This window comes from Syngnathus acus, chromosome 14 (genome assembly GCF_901709675.1).
Source record: "Syngnathus acus chromosome 14, fSynAcu1.2, whole genome shotgun sequence".
Taxonomy (NCBI): Eukaryota; Metazoa; Chordata; class Actinopteri; order Syngnathiformes; family Syngnathidae; genus Syngnathus; species Syngnathus acus.
Genome location: NC_051099.1, coordinates 147,542 through 160,611, shown reverse-complemented (window position 1 = coordinate 160,611; position 13,070 = coordinate 147,542). Strand labels below are relative to the sequence as shown.

Here is a 13,070-nt window from a genome sequence, read left to right as displayed (position 1 = left end):
ATATGACGTTAGCTTTGGTCAAAGCATCCGCAATATCCTCAAACACTCATTAAAAACAAACGAATGGAAATTGTGCCGTCCCTTCTGATGTATGCACATTGGCCACAACGGGGCGGTGTCACGCGCACTTAGTAGTTCTTCGCAGATTATTGATGAATGCATGAGATGAACTCGCATTGTTTTATTTTGAGATGCATTTTTAAAATGACGGTTGCATTTTTTTCGGGCCAGTTAACATTCTGTTGTCTGGAAACAGAGATGTCAAGTGAGTTGTTTGGCAAGCAAAGTTTTGTCAAAGTTGGGCGGGTGTCAACAACTTTGTGAGACTTGGCTTCACTCTGGCTCCTATTTTTTTGACAGTCTGATAGTGAAGAAAGCGAGCCCAAAACAAAAATGGAGCCTGCCAGCCGATGCGGGAACACAACTCGGAAGCGCTCGCCATTCTTTGACCTTCTCTCAGCCGTTGTTAAAAATAGCCACGCGTCGGATGACAAAAGCCACGCAATAATGGCCGCCCGAGCCAGCCAGCCAGCCCGCTTGAAGAGCGCTCCCAGGAGGCCTGATGATAATCGCGACGTCACGCTGACGCTAATTAATAGCTACGCCGTACTCCCGGTCCGACGGCCTGGGCGCGTTTCCCACTCGGAGCAAATGATTTAGCACGGTGACCTTTTCCCTCGGAGAGCCACCGACTCACCAGATTAGAGCTCACGGGCTCAAGCGCTCGCCATTGTACCCATTGTCTCTTCCTGAAAATTTGGTGAACTTTTCAAGAATCCGCTGCCGCTTGCACTTTTTGGAAGGCAGTCAATCATCCGAGTAACGTCCCGTTTTAGAAGAAGTTGGCAAGAGAAGTGACAAATTAGCCTTGCAAGTCTGCGGCGCCATTGAGACAAAAGCGCAACGTCGTCCTCCAACTGAAACACGCCTTCGATGATTGGAACCTTTTGAAATATGCCAAAGGGTAGGTCGATTGAGAGAAATATTGCGAAACGCCGGCAGCTGGCTTTTCTGATGTTTTTGCTTCATTGCGAGTGTGCCGCTACGACGCACGTGCCGCACTACGCTATGCTACGCTACGCTACGCACCACGCGCACTTCTAGTTCCAGACCAGCCGCTTGCCGAGCGGAGGGAGAAGCAGCGGCTGAATTATTAAACAAATCAACATTTCCCGGCCTTGTGTGTTCATGTGAAATGGATAATGAGGCCGCTGGAGATGGCGTCCATAAGTCGTTACGCAGACCTACTGTGTCTCTATTTGTAGCCGACCGCGTTGAAGTGTAATGTCACGGCTTAGTCCGAGTCCCCGCTTCATAACTGCGTTCATCGACGGTAATCCTGGCTCCTCGTGGGTTTTTTTCTTCTCCTAATGGGAAATACTCAGTGTTAGAAAACTGTCGGTAAGCGCACCTCGGCCACCAGGGGGCGGAAGATACAGACGTCAGCTGCGATAACATTCGTCTTTCTTTGCAGAGGATAAAGAATATAGGTCTGTGCGTATCCGTCACCATGCTCACCATGCTCATCTCGACGGGGTTCTACCAAATTGTTGCACCCCTTTTATGAGCCCGCTTGGGAGCAGAAAATGACCCCCCCAAAAAAGATGTTTCCTCGCACCTTCTGCTGTATGTAGCATGTAATCTGCATTCTTTCTAAGATGTGGGCCCATCAGTGTTCTCCCGCAGTCATCATTAGTGATCCCTCCCGCCCGGCCGGCCGGCGCTTGCTTTGCCACCCTGCCGAGGGGCGTCCGAACCGGTTCGTCTGTCTGCGGAAAGGATTTCCTAGCGGCTGGCTCCAGCGATGACGCGCAAATTCTTATTTATAAGCGTGGCTTGAGACTCTGTTACTATATGTCACGGAACAAAGCTCAACTTATTTAGATGATGGCGGCAATGTTTCCATTAGACAGGGCTATGGCTTGACTAATCAATGAAAGCCTTTTCCTAAAATACATGCCACCCTGCCACACAATGGCAAGGATGGCTCCCCTCCATTCGGGTTTGAGTCAATAATCACCCCCTGGTCACAATGGATTATTATGCCCGGCGCTCGTAGAACCTTAAGTAGATTGAGAAGGACGTTTTGAACAGCGCCCTCCTAAATCCTGACGTGAACGGGCACGACAACAGGCGACAAACGCATAACGCAGCAGATACGAGGCTTGCAAACACACACACACACACACAGAGCGTTGCGCTTATCGTCAGACTGCAGATCACCTCTAAACTATGCTCGTTTCAGCGGATGGCCTCGTCAATGGCACTTGGGGTCCGATTCACTGTGGCACGCTCGCACTCGTACACACATTCCCATTCAGCGGTGTGCAAATGAGTGCAGTGAGTGCATTTCTCACCTTTCAAGAAAGCCGAGCGAAAATCAATTTGGTGCGAGGAGAGAAGAAGAAGCGGTCACCGCTGCAGTCGGCTCAGCGCGGCGGGACGTTTTGGGGGGCTTTTAAGTGGCGCTCAATTATATCCAGACATGTTAACAACCCACTCCAGAGGTGGCTGCTCTGCTCTGCTCTGCTTTGCTCTGCGGCACAGCACAGCACGTAGGTTCAACTCTTGCCACATCCAATCTGCTGTCCGCTTGTCAGTCAAAACAAATGAATCACGTCATACGTAAAACTAGCCATGACCATTTTTGTGGGTGCTTCGTCACTTGGCGAATGTTGCCTTGTGGTAGCGCCATTGTCTCTTTGCTTACTCATAAATGATTCATCGGCCTCTTAAGACAACATCTTTTGACATGCGCTTCCCGGGCTCTTGCTACTCGCGTCGCTTCCCCCTCACCTCCGGATCAATGGAGGAAACACTCAGAGCCTTTATATTCTTTTTTTTTTTTTGCGTCATTGTCAGCATCATATATATGCCAGCTGTCATGAAGCACCGCATAGCTAGCCGTCCGTCCATCCATGCATCCGTCCGTCTGTCCGTCCGTCCATCCATCCATCCATCCCGCTTCATCTAGCTAGCGCACATGCTAATCAATAAGCTCATTAAAATGCTAATTCCCTATGATAGCGTGTTTATTCAGCGTTGAATATTGGCAATGGTGTTGAAATCTCTCCGGGGGGGACGGCAGGTTCGGGGGCCAAGTGGGGGGAAAGCAATGCAAATGAGTTCAATTGGGTTACATGGGATTTGCTGTTACATAAAACATTAAAGCGTATCAAATATTCATAGTCTAATATAATTATTTTCAGCAGCTGGAAGGAATTTGTGCTTGGTTACAAGCCCGGAGAGGAGGAGGACGTGCGCTCGTGCCAAAGTCTTTTCATTTGTCAAATATTTATTCTTGATTCTCATACAAGGACTATTTTTACCTCGTTAACGGGCCATTTTCCGAGATCAATTTGCGCTCCAGATTTTGAAACCCAAATGCTAAACAGATGGAAAATATTGTGGTTTTGGGAGGCTGGCCGCAAAAATTCACCGTTTTCTGAGGCGGTCGTTGGGAATCCCATGCGAGACCAAGTCTGCGTGTAAATCTAATTTGGGAGCAGTTGTTCAATGTCCGCCCTCTCGCTCTGTTTCATTGACTAACTTTGTCTCCGCCGCGATTCATCATCCGTCTTGCTGGCTAAACTCTCCGACGGACGGAAGGAAAATGAAGAACGGCGCCTTTCTGCCGTCGTGTCGGGCCTCCTCCGCTGGAGCGCGGCGGCGGCGGCGGCGGCGGGATGGGAGAAGTTGGCGCTCGGGACAGATTGCATTGCGGAGAAAAGCCCACAGTTGAACTATTTTGCAAAACATGTCATTGGTGCAGATGTGGCTTTGTGAGGGGGTTCGTCGACCTCCACCATATCCCTGGTTGAAGTCGGTAGGATGCCGCCACGCCGCCTCCCTCCGCGGCCCTCGTTAGTGAGGGGGTTTGTCGACCTCCACCATATCCCTGGTTGAAGTCGGTAGGATGCCGCCACGCCGCCTCCCTCCGCGGCCCTCGTTAGTGAGGGGGTTTGTCGACCTCCACCATATCCCTGGTTGAAGTCGGTAGGATGCCGCCACGCCGCCTCCCTCCGCGGCTCTCGTTAGTGCCGCCGCCACCGTAGCTGGTAATTAAGGGCAAATTTTCATCAGCATGCTCCCCATGTTTCCGTCGTCTCAGCCACCCGCTCGTGAGCCTCTCTGGAAATTGCTTCCATTACACGGCCGCCGGCAGATGGCGGGGGGCCCACGGCGGCGCAGCGATCATTAACCTGCCGGGCTTGTCTGGATCGCGCACCTTGTCGCTTTCGATTTGAAGCTCTCTCCGTTCTGAAGGCGCGCATCACCACCGTGGCTCTGCTGTGGCGCGACGCAAACGGCGACTCCAGTCCAATCGAGTCATCGTTGCGTACCGCGACGTCAGCAAACGGAAAGACTTTGAAACGTGACTCGTAGCCGTACTTTTTGAAGTGTCCTTTTTTTCCGTTTCACTCCGATTTTCAGAATGAAGACTCGTGTATTTCTCCCGCTTCCCTCGCCGGGAAAGACTCCGTTTGACCCTCATGAGGACAAGCCGCCTCGAAAATAGATGAGAAGGCCGGCCGCCGGCCCATATAATCGGATCATCTCCGTCGTCGATCTAACTCCTTTGGAGGGCAGATGTTGCCCATCCCATCCATCTCTGCGGTCATCAGTACTTTACCGCCTAATGAGAATTTAATTGAATATTTGCTATGGTTCCAAACGAGGTATTCTGCATTTACACTTGCCACGTTTTAATGATGGCTTTGACTCCACGCCAGCCTTGAATCCAGCAAGCTAACCCCATGGGGTCAACACGGTTCCCGCTTCCCGGACCTCGTTACGAGTAATTACGGAGCATTTGTGCTGACGAGGGCGTCCAGAATGCACGGTCGCAGCTATTTGTTGCCAGGAAGACTTTGCTAGGTTGAAACTAATCATTGGAAGACATTTTTAAATCCTCAAATATTCAAAGTAATCGAAGATTTTTTTTTGTAAATAACCAGGTTGCAACATTCTAAGCATTTTTATTTGGTCCACTTCCCGACAAAATTCCAGGAGAACGCATAAGATGAAGCCTTCATGTCAAGCGCTTTTGACTGCGCCAATGTGGGGTTGGGGGGGGGCACACAGCAGCGCTAACATCAGTGCTGTCATTCTTTGGCCTTCTGGCTGAGTGGAATCCACTAGTGTGATTGTTCCATTATTTATAAGAATAATTGGTTCCTAATCATGAAGTATATGGAGTGGGGAATAGGGGAGGGTGGTGATTTTCAGCCAAATGGGAAATATGGATTTGTTTTTTTGAAATAAACTACCTGTGTGTGTGACTGCGCTCGCTGGCATGACACACAAATCTCAAGACGCCACTGGAGAGCTTGAGCTTGTTTCCGTCGTCCGTTCTCTCCTTAATAATAGCTATTTTTTATCCGGGAGAAAAGAAAACGAACCTCGAGCGTCAAATAGGTGCCATAGGTGTCGACTGCTATGTTAGCGCCTTTTGCTAGCAAGCCAACAGTAACGACACACATGCTAACATTAGCTCGCCTGCTTATTATTGTGTCTTGGGGTTTCTAAGCAAAAAGCAGAGAAAACTTTGTGAAAAGAAACATGTCCAACAGATCGATATTAAAGTTCACAAACTGTAAAACTGGGTCCCGCATCAAAGAAGTGTGCTAATCTCAAATCCCAAACGATGCCACTGCAGGAATCTGCTTGTCATTACAGTGGTTTACAAAGCTAACTTTCACACTAGAGTCAATTTTGACTCCAATAAGAAGCCGTATTTATTTCCGATGACATGTGCCAGCCTCCATGTTCAGCCGCTTTTGGCTATAAAAGTCCCCCACGGCCGTCACCACCAACAACGCCGGCAGCAGAACTGTCTGGGATCCTAATTGGCTGAGAACAAAGCAGGGTTTTTTTTTTTTGGGCCATCTGGGTCTCGAATTCTATTCCCGGCAAAAACAACATTCAGCCCATTTGTTGTGTATTTGTACAGCGGCGGCGGCGGTGGCGGCGGCGGCGGCGGCGGGGCATGCGGAACACGCGCCCGGAGGGACGCCGAGCGCTGACAGATGAGTGATGGAGAAACAAAACGAGTGTCACTCCGCGTAACTCACACAAGTAAGGCGAGCGAGCGCACTTGGCGATAATGCGCTGGCCGCATAACAAAAGACGGAGAGCGGCGTGGCGAGCGGGTGACCCCCGCCTGCCCGCCCGCCCCGGGGGAGCCTGGCAACAATCCGACTAATTAGCGCCTTTCCGTTTGATATGGGGAAGCCCGGCTTTGAGCACCTGGCTTAATCCGCCTTAATATCGCCACTATCACCTTGCAATCATAGAGAGGCGCAAACGAAAACAGACACAATATAACAGCATGCAACTGTGTCACTGACTTCAAAATCAATGTGTGTGTGTGTGTGTGTGTGTGTGTGTGTGCGTGTGTGTGTGTGTGTGTGCGTGTGTGTGTGTGTGTGTGTGTGTGTTTTCCATTGCCTGTTGCAGCCCTCGCTTTGACGTGATTAGCTCGTGTGGCTAATACGGCCAATGGCTCACGCTGGCCTTGCAGTCAGGGCAAAGGCGAGCGAGCGCATTCCCCTTTGCTTTGCTGCCCACTTCCCGTTCAGGCCGCCCTTGAGCCGCTCCGGCTGCTGAACAATGATTGCTATTCTTTGAGTCTATTTTTTGTTCTTTTCTTTTCTGGGCGCCCCCGCCCGCACTAAACGACCCACAGCCTTGCCTTTTCATCACGGCCGGCTGATGTGGGGAAAGCGATGGCTCGGAAACCCAAACAGCCCATTTACTTCAATGACATTATGGAAAATTGGCTTTCCAAATAGTTGGGATTGACAAGTGCCTACTCAGCCACCTTGTGTGAAATTAAAATGATACGACAAAAGTCAATCTGTTGAGCTACCAAAATGTATCTTGGCTAATTTGCGTCATTTTATCATTTCCTTTCAGTATTTTTTCGAGATCATTTACTGCAAAGCAATGTTTTTGGGGATAGTGGAGCAGACGAACAGATTTTGAATGAATTTTGTTGGCGGTAAAGCCAGTTACAAGGTTGGTCAAAGAGCAAATGAAAGTGGTTAGTCAAGGTATTAGGAAGACACCTGTTTTGAAATGGCCAAAGAAGAGCGTAACATGTCCATTAGTGCTGATGCGGTGGCATTATGGCGGCGGCATCTGGCCAAGCCAAGTGGCTCATGGGACAACAACGAGGACGCAACCAGGCAGGGAAGCTCCTCTAGCGCTGCCGTTAACACCAATTAATCTGCCCTCCATTTCCTCCTTGTTTGTCCAACAAACAAAGCACAGTGAGCACACTCGAGTCTGCTGGCTGCGGCATCAAAGCTGCCCCCCCCAAACCCGATCGTCTGGCGGAGCAAATGGGATCACAGAGGGTGGGAGCTCCAAGGAGACGAGAGAAGGAGAAGCTTTGTCCTGGTCGGAAATTTGCATTCTCCAAATTGCAGCCTCTCTCTGCTGGACAAAATGCACCCTTGAATTGTGTTGCCATTCTCATGTAAATCACAGCCACTGTCGAAATGTGGGGCTTATTTTGCTTTGTTATTTGTTGATTCCTTCACAGCAGCAAGATTTACGCACTAGCGTTGCAACTTCCAAGCTAGTCGGTCGGTGCATTAAGTTTGGTTGCCTTTTCCAGTCTGGTGTCAAATTCGGGGCCCAGATCCGGGTTTTTTTTTCTTCAAAGTCAATTTCAATCACCACTAAGTCGCAGACAATGATTGGCTCTTTGCAGAAATGAAATGAAAATCTTTGTTAATTGGCTCCAATGAACTTGAGTTCCTTCCTTCTTCTCTGTGAGCAGAGAGGGGAGGGGTGGGCACTTACGCCCGGAGGAGGAAAAAAATGGAGGGCAGCAACAAATGGAAAACAAACACATTTGATTGATTGATTGATTGATTGATTGATTGATTGATTGATTGATTGATTGATTGATTGATTGATTGATTGACATTGTCCTAAACCAAAAAAAACAACTAGTGCCAGCTGCCACTAGTGAGCCTCAAGGACAACCATAAGTAGCCCATGAGTCTTTTCTAAAAATACCAGTTACCAGTTATGGGACACTTTGAAGGCTAAGGCTATTTTTGGCATACTGTATCTCAATCGCTTGCCTCTTTTTTGGATGGACTAAAAAAAAAAAAAGTTGATTAACTTTACAACTTGGCCGTTGTTATCCGTCACCCAAGTGTAAAACCAAATGAATACAGGGGGTGGCTTGGCCTGGGTTGCCGTGACGACATGACAAGTAAGCTCAGCCCCTTTAAACTTTGCAGCACATGTGGCTTCTAAATCAGGCAGACAAGTCAGAGGGCGGGCGGCCTGCAACAACTCCACTCAGCACAGCAGCAGAGAGTAGGGGGAGAAAACAAAAAAGGCAGGCAGACAGACAGACAGACAGACAGACAGCTTGGGTCACGGGCGTCCAGGAAAGAGTGAGAAGCGGCGTTATTGGAAAAAGCTGACAAGAGAAGGAAAGGAAGTGCAGTCGCGCACTAAGGGCCACTTTGCTCCCATTCTATTTTTACCAGCGGCGGACGACTTATTGCCAGGACGCTCGACAGAAAACGGGACGGACGCGAAAAAGCGGAACAGGCGTCACGGTGAGTTTGCTTTGGAGGGAGGGGGCGTGGAGGTGGGCCGAACCGCATTCCCTTTAACCATTTCCGAGAGTGCGACTGGAAACTTCCAACACAGTCAATTTCTTAGGGTTACTTCTATGGTACGACATATTTTTGGGGAAATCTCAGGCCGCTTGTTTTGAACAAAAAGATGAAGTTGTCCTATTTTCCAGCCATGTTTGTGCAGGGCGAGAAGGAGCCGTGGGGGTTGGGGTGGGCCACGGGGCGGCTCCTGACTGACCACACGTTTGGTTTCAATTGCGTCGTCTCTCCGGGGAAAGGGAAGCCGCTATAAATAAGTAAGAGGAGGCCCGAGCAGAGCTACCGACTGCCGGCCGAGCCAGGAAAGCTAATATTTGCTCAAAGGCCTTTTTTGGGACTGGTTCAAGTCTGGAATCTCAATGCGGTCCAAAGTATTCAAAGCCCTTTTGAAGAGCATTTAGATTTTCTGTCAAATATCCTTGGAAAATTGAGATGACCCAAACAGCTGTTGTGAAAAAGAATGAATAATTCCCAATTGATGCCTAATATTATTCCGCTCTCATCGCTCGGCATACTTTTTAGCCGGATCCCCAAATACCCGGCCGGCCTTGTATTTACGCCGTAGCACCTGCCAGGCGCCGTCACCGGCTCGGGTCCCTGCCTGTCTGCCTGCCTGGCTGCCTGGCTGCCTGGCTGGCTGGCTGCCTGCCTGGCTGCCTGCCTGCCTGCCTGCCTGCCTGCCTGCCTGCCTGCCTGCCTGCCTGCCTGCCTGCCTGCCTGCCTGCCTGCCTGCCTGCCTGCCTGCCTGCCTGCCTGCCTGCCTGCCTGCCTGCCTGCCTGCCTGCCTGCCTGCCTGCCTGCCTGCCTGCCTGCCTGCCTGCCTGCCTGCCTGCCTGCCTGCCTGCCTGCCTGCCTGCCTGCCTGCCTACCAGCTGTTTTAAAGGGCCTAGTTTTACAAGCTCCGTTTTTCAGGGCGTCCTTATAAGGTGTGGAACACGGGAAGCCGCCGCACGGGCCCGTCAGACAATACGGCTTTCCATCGTCCTCAGTCAAACAGCTGTTTAAAAATCCAAAGCGGCTTCTTCGTGACCAAAATAAAACCGCACTTCCCCGTTTTGGACGTTTACGATGTCATTGATTTATGATTTGTTTCCCACCTCGGCCGATATCGTCACCCACCGGCGCCGTCGTTTCAAGGTTGCGCTTTGCTAGTCGACGGTCGCCTGACGACGCGCGTTGAATAAACGCACAGCAGGCGCCATTGGCACTTGTTAAGTGGGAAATGAAAGTAAACGAAGGACATTTGAGGAAATACAAAAAGTGGATGTGGCACCCTGGAGGTGACGCAGTGTGCCACTTTGCATTGTTGAGCCTGAAAAGACAAGCGCGACTGATTTGTTTTTGTTTTTTTGCGGGGAATTGTCGCATCCAGTTACGCAACTTTGCATTGTGCCGTTTGCTTTCGGGGGGAGAAAAAAAATCACTCAATTGCGTGTCCATTTATTGAGTTAGTTAGTTCGTTAGTTAGTTAGTTAGTTAGTTAGTTAGTTAGTTAGTTCCCTCTGTGCAAGGCCACGCACGCGTCTCCCTCATAGTCACTGCGCTCCATCTTACGTCAAAACGTGATTAGTCTGCAATTTGACCAAATTGACTAAAGTCATCGTACGACTTTGACACAATTTCATGCAATATCATGACAATTTACCCGAGTCGCTTGCACTTTGATTTTGTTGGCACACTTGAGGGAGAGGCAGGTATGCCTTTCTTTTTGGGCTCAATCTCGCGGATATTTCCAGAAGCTCACTTCAGCCCGCTTCAACTTCAAAGTAAGCGGACAAATCCGCATGCCTCCCGAGTCAAGTGGCATGACCCTTCTTCCCCCGTGGGCTAAAAATACGCCCCCCGCAAGTTTTGGGTCAGCTCCTTCCAAGCGACCCGTTGGGCTGCTTTTGGGGGATTGATCCGTATTTCCCTCAGTTGGAAAGCAATAATCGGACAGCTGTTTTCGTTGGCGTCTTTGACTTTGGAAATCCACAAGTCCTCTTGATCTGAAATCCTTAATCCTGGACCAGATTCAAAGACACCTACAAGGAGAAGTGACGTTGCCAGGCTAAGCGTGAACTGGCTCCCCGCCGCCGTCGTGACTTATCCCAGGCTCGGAAATCTCCGAAAGAACCCCACCGCCCCCCCCAAAAAGAGACGAGAAATAAACTGGCAGGGAAAAGCGAGCGAGCGAGCGAGCAGAAGCTGAACGTTCTAAGAAAATAACACAATTAGTCGAGTCATTCTGCTCCAAATTGCGTCGCTTGGGCTGCAGAAAAAAAGTTAATTAACTTTCTGAGCTGAACTGTTGGGACTGAAAAGCCTAAAAAAAAACAAAAAAACATGACTTCCTCCATCCATCACGTGCTTTCAAAACTCTCCTTTGGAGCTCCATTTCTACGCCCAAACAAGACGAGTCGCCAAGTTGCGACAGTAGCTAGTTAGCTAGCGCGCTCACTCTTAAAATGCTCACGGAAGTACGACAATGACAACATTTCTTTGAGGGCAGTATCATTCTGATATTGGACACATTTTGATGTGAATAAAGTTGCGTTTTTCAGAATTCATGTGAAATATGTTGAAGTGACATACATTTGATGTAAATGAAGATAAGCTAAGCTAAGTTTAGCCTGCGTTGTTGCGGTGCACTTTTTCCAAATTAAATCTCCTATCAGCAATTCATTCTTCATGCCAAATGAGTTGAACTTTGGGATCATAGTCTGCTTTATACTTAGAGTACGGGGATTATTATTTTTTTTTTTTTTCTTTCATAAGCAGCATTGCTTTTGAGTGATTTCGTACGATAGGAAGATCCTTTCGTAATTTTGCCTTCATTTTTCCACTCTGAGACTGACGCGTCTCCCCGCTGCTTTCCCTCCTTTAAAAATGATTTAAAACCCAATTTCCTTTCCGCGCCTCATTTGCTATTCAGCGGCGATTAATTAGCGATACGCGTGCAAGTGTTTGTTAGAGGGATGTTTTATCGAAGCCTTTTTGGGCGGGCGGGCGGGAGGACGGCGTCGCTTTTGGCTGCGAGCAATTACTGCGCTGTTGTTAATGATCAAGATGTGGCTGGAAATGAATCGCACAAGGCCTCAGCCAAATGGAACGTTGCGCCGAATGTATCTGCGCGCTTCCCCTCGGCACGACGGAGCACGTGAATGAAAAATGAGCCTTTCAAATGGCGGGAAAGGCAGGTCAACGCCACCCGCGCCCCCGAAGAAAGACAGCCGCGCGCGCAGAATTGCTTTTCTGTTTATTCGCTTTGATTTTTTTTGCATTCACCTCGCGGTGAGGGGCTAGCATCTTAATCATAATTGTGTCATGAACCGTAAACATTCATACGCTCCGATCTGGGAAGGCGCCTCGGGCTGAGTTGCAAAAAAAACAACAACACAACAGTGGTGTCATTTTGGGAGCCTTTTTTTGCCGTCTGTTGAACTAGGATAAAAAGTCTGCTAAGTAAAGAAAAAAAAGCAGCTTAATTGTTTTTTCTTGTTTTTCTTAAATACCCCCGCTTACTCCATTTTTAGTTTGAACAACATTTTCTGGATTGGCAACATTTTATTCAACAAGCCCCGTGTCGTGCCATTTTTTGGGGGGCTGGTGGAGGTGTTCCTCCGTGACCTTAAACTTACACCCAGTAAAACTTTTAATCAGCCAATCGCATTTGTGTAATGGTTTGTGCGGGATTCAAAAGCGCCGCTGGCTCAGAGCCATTTGCTCAGTTGGCTTTGGGGGGGGGGGGGGGGCCTTGGCAACGGCGGTTCCTGGCTAGCGCGGGGCCACGTGCGCGCCATAAAAAGGGCCAAGCGGGCAGCCGCCTGGCTCTTTGGCACTCGGAAGCGGCCAATAACATTTTGTAAAAGCTCGTTTCTCAGTGTAATCAGAGCCGTACTTTGCTTTTTTTTTCTCGGGTCTGCGGTTTGTTGAGCACGAGAGGTAGCAGCGGTGCGGGAACGAGGTCCAATCGTTTCTATTGCGGCTAATTTGCTTCTCCCCCCTCGTTGTCCATCCCTGCTTCTGGCACAATGATCCACTTTCAGCCCGGCCGGCGCATTACTGGAGGGCCATCACTGGACATTTTCACTTTTTTTGCCTTTGACTTCAATGTCACGTTGAATAATGGAGTGAGACAAAATGGCAAATAAATCTGATTATGGCCGCCAAAAGCATTTTTAGCGCTTCCGGCGATAACGCTCCAAAAATAGTCCACCGAGCGGTCTTTGTTCCTCTGCTGACGGATTGGGCTTTAGTCAACCAACTGCGATTTTTCCACTAATGTCCGTTTGATGTTCAAAACAAGAGCGAGATATTTGGCCTGATTGCGTTTGTGCTAACGTCATGTCATGGCTAACAGGAACGGTCGTCATCTCCATTTGAAAACATTGTTTGCTTAGTTCTCGATCTCATGCTCGAGTCAAGCGGGGCTCGCGAAGA

The 13,070-nt window shown here is 49.3% G+C and overlaps 1 protein-coding gene across 4 annotated transcripts in view; it reads left to right on the top strand.

The window, feature by feature from the left end:
* Nucleotides 1-13,070, top strand: part of sgcd (sarcoglycan, delta (dystrophin-associated glycoprotein)) — a 58,289-nt gene that overhangs the window by 23,397 nt on the left and 21,822 nt on the right. Inside the window, exon 1 of one of the 4 annotated variants that reach the window (XM_037269391.1) lies at nucleotides 5,986-6,078. The exons of 2 other annotated variants lie outside the window; for them this stretch is intronic. The gene's annotated coding sequence lies outside the window, so the exon portion shown is untranslated. Of the gene's footprint in view, nucleotides 1-5,985; nucleotides 6,079-8,196; nucleotides 8,589-13,070 lie in introns of those variants that run through there. One more of the 4 variants, XM_037269390.1, reaches the window with a different exon arrangement.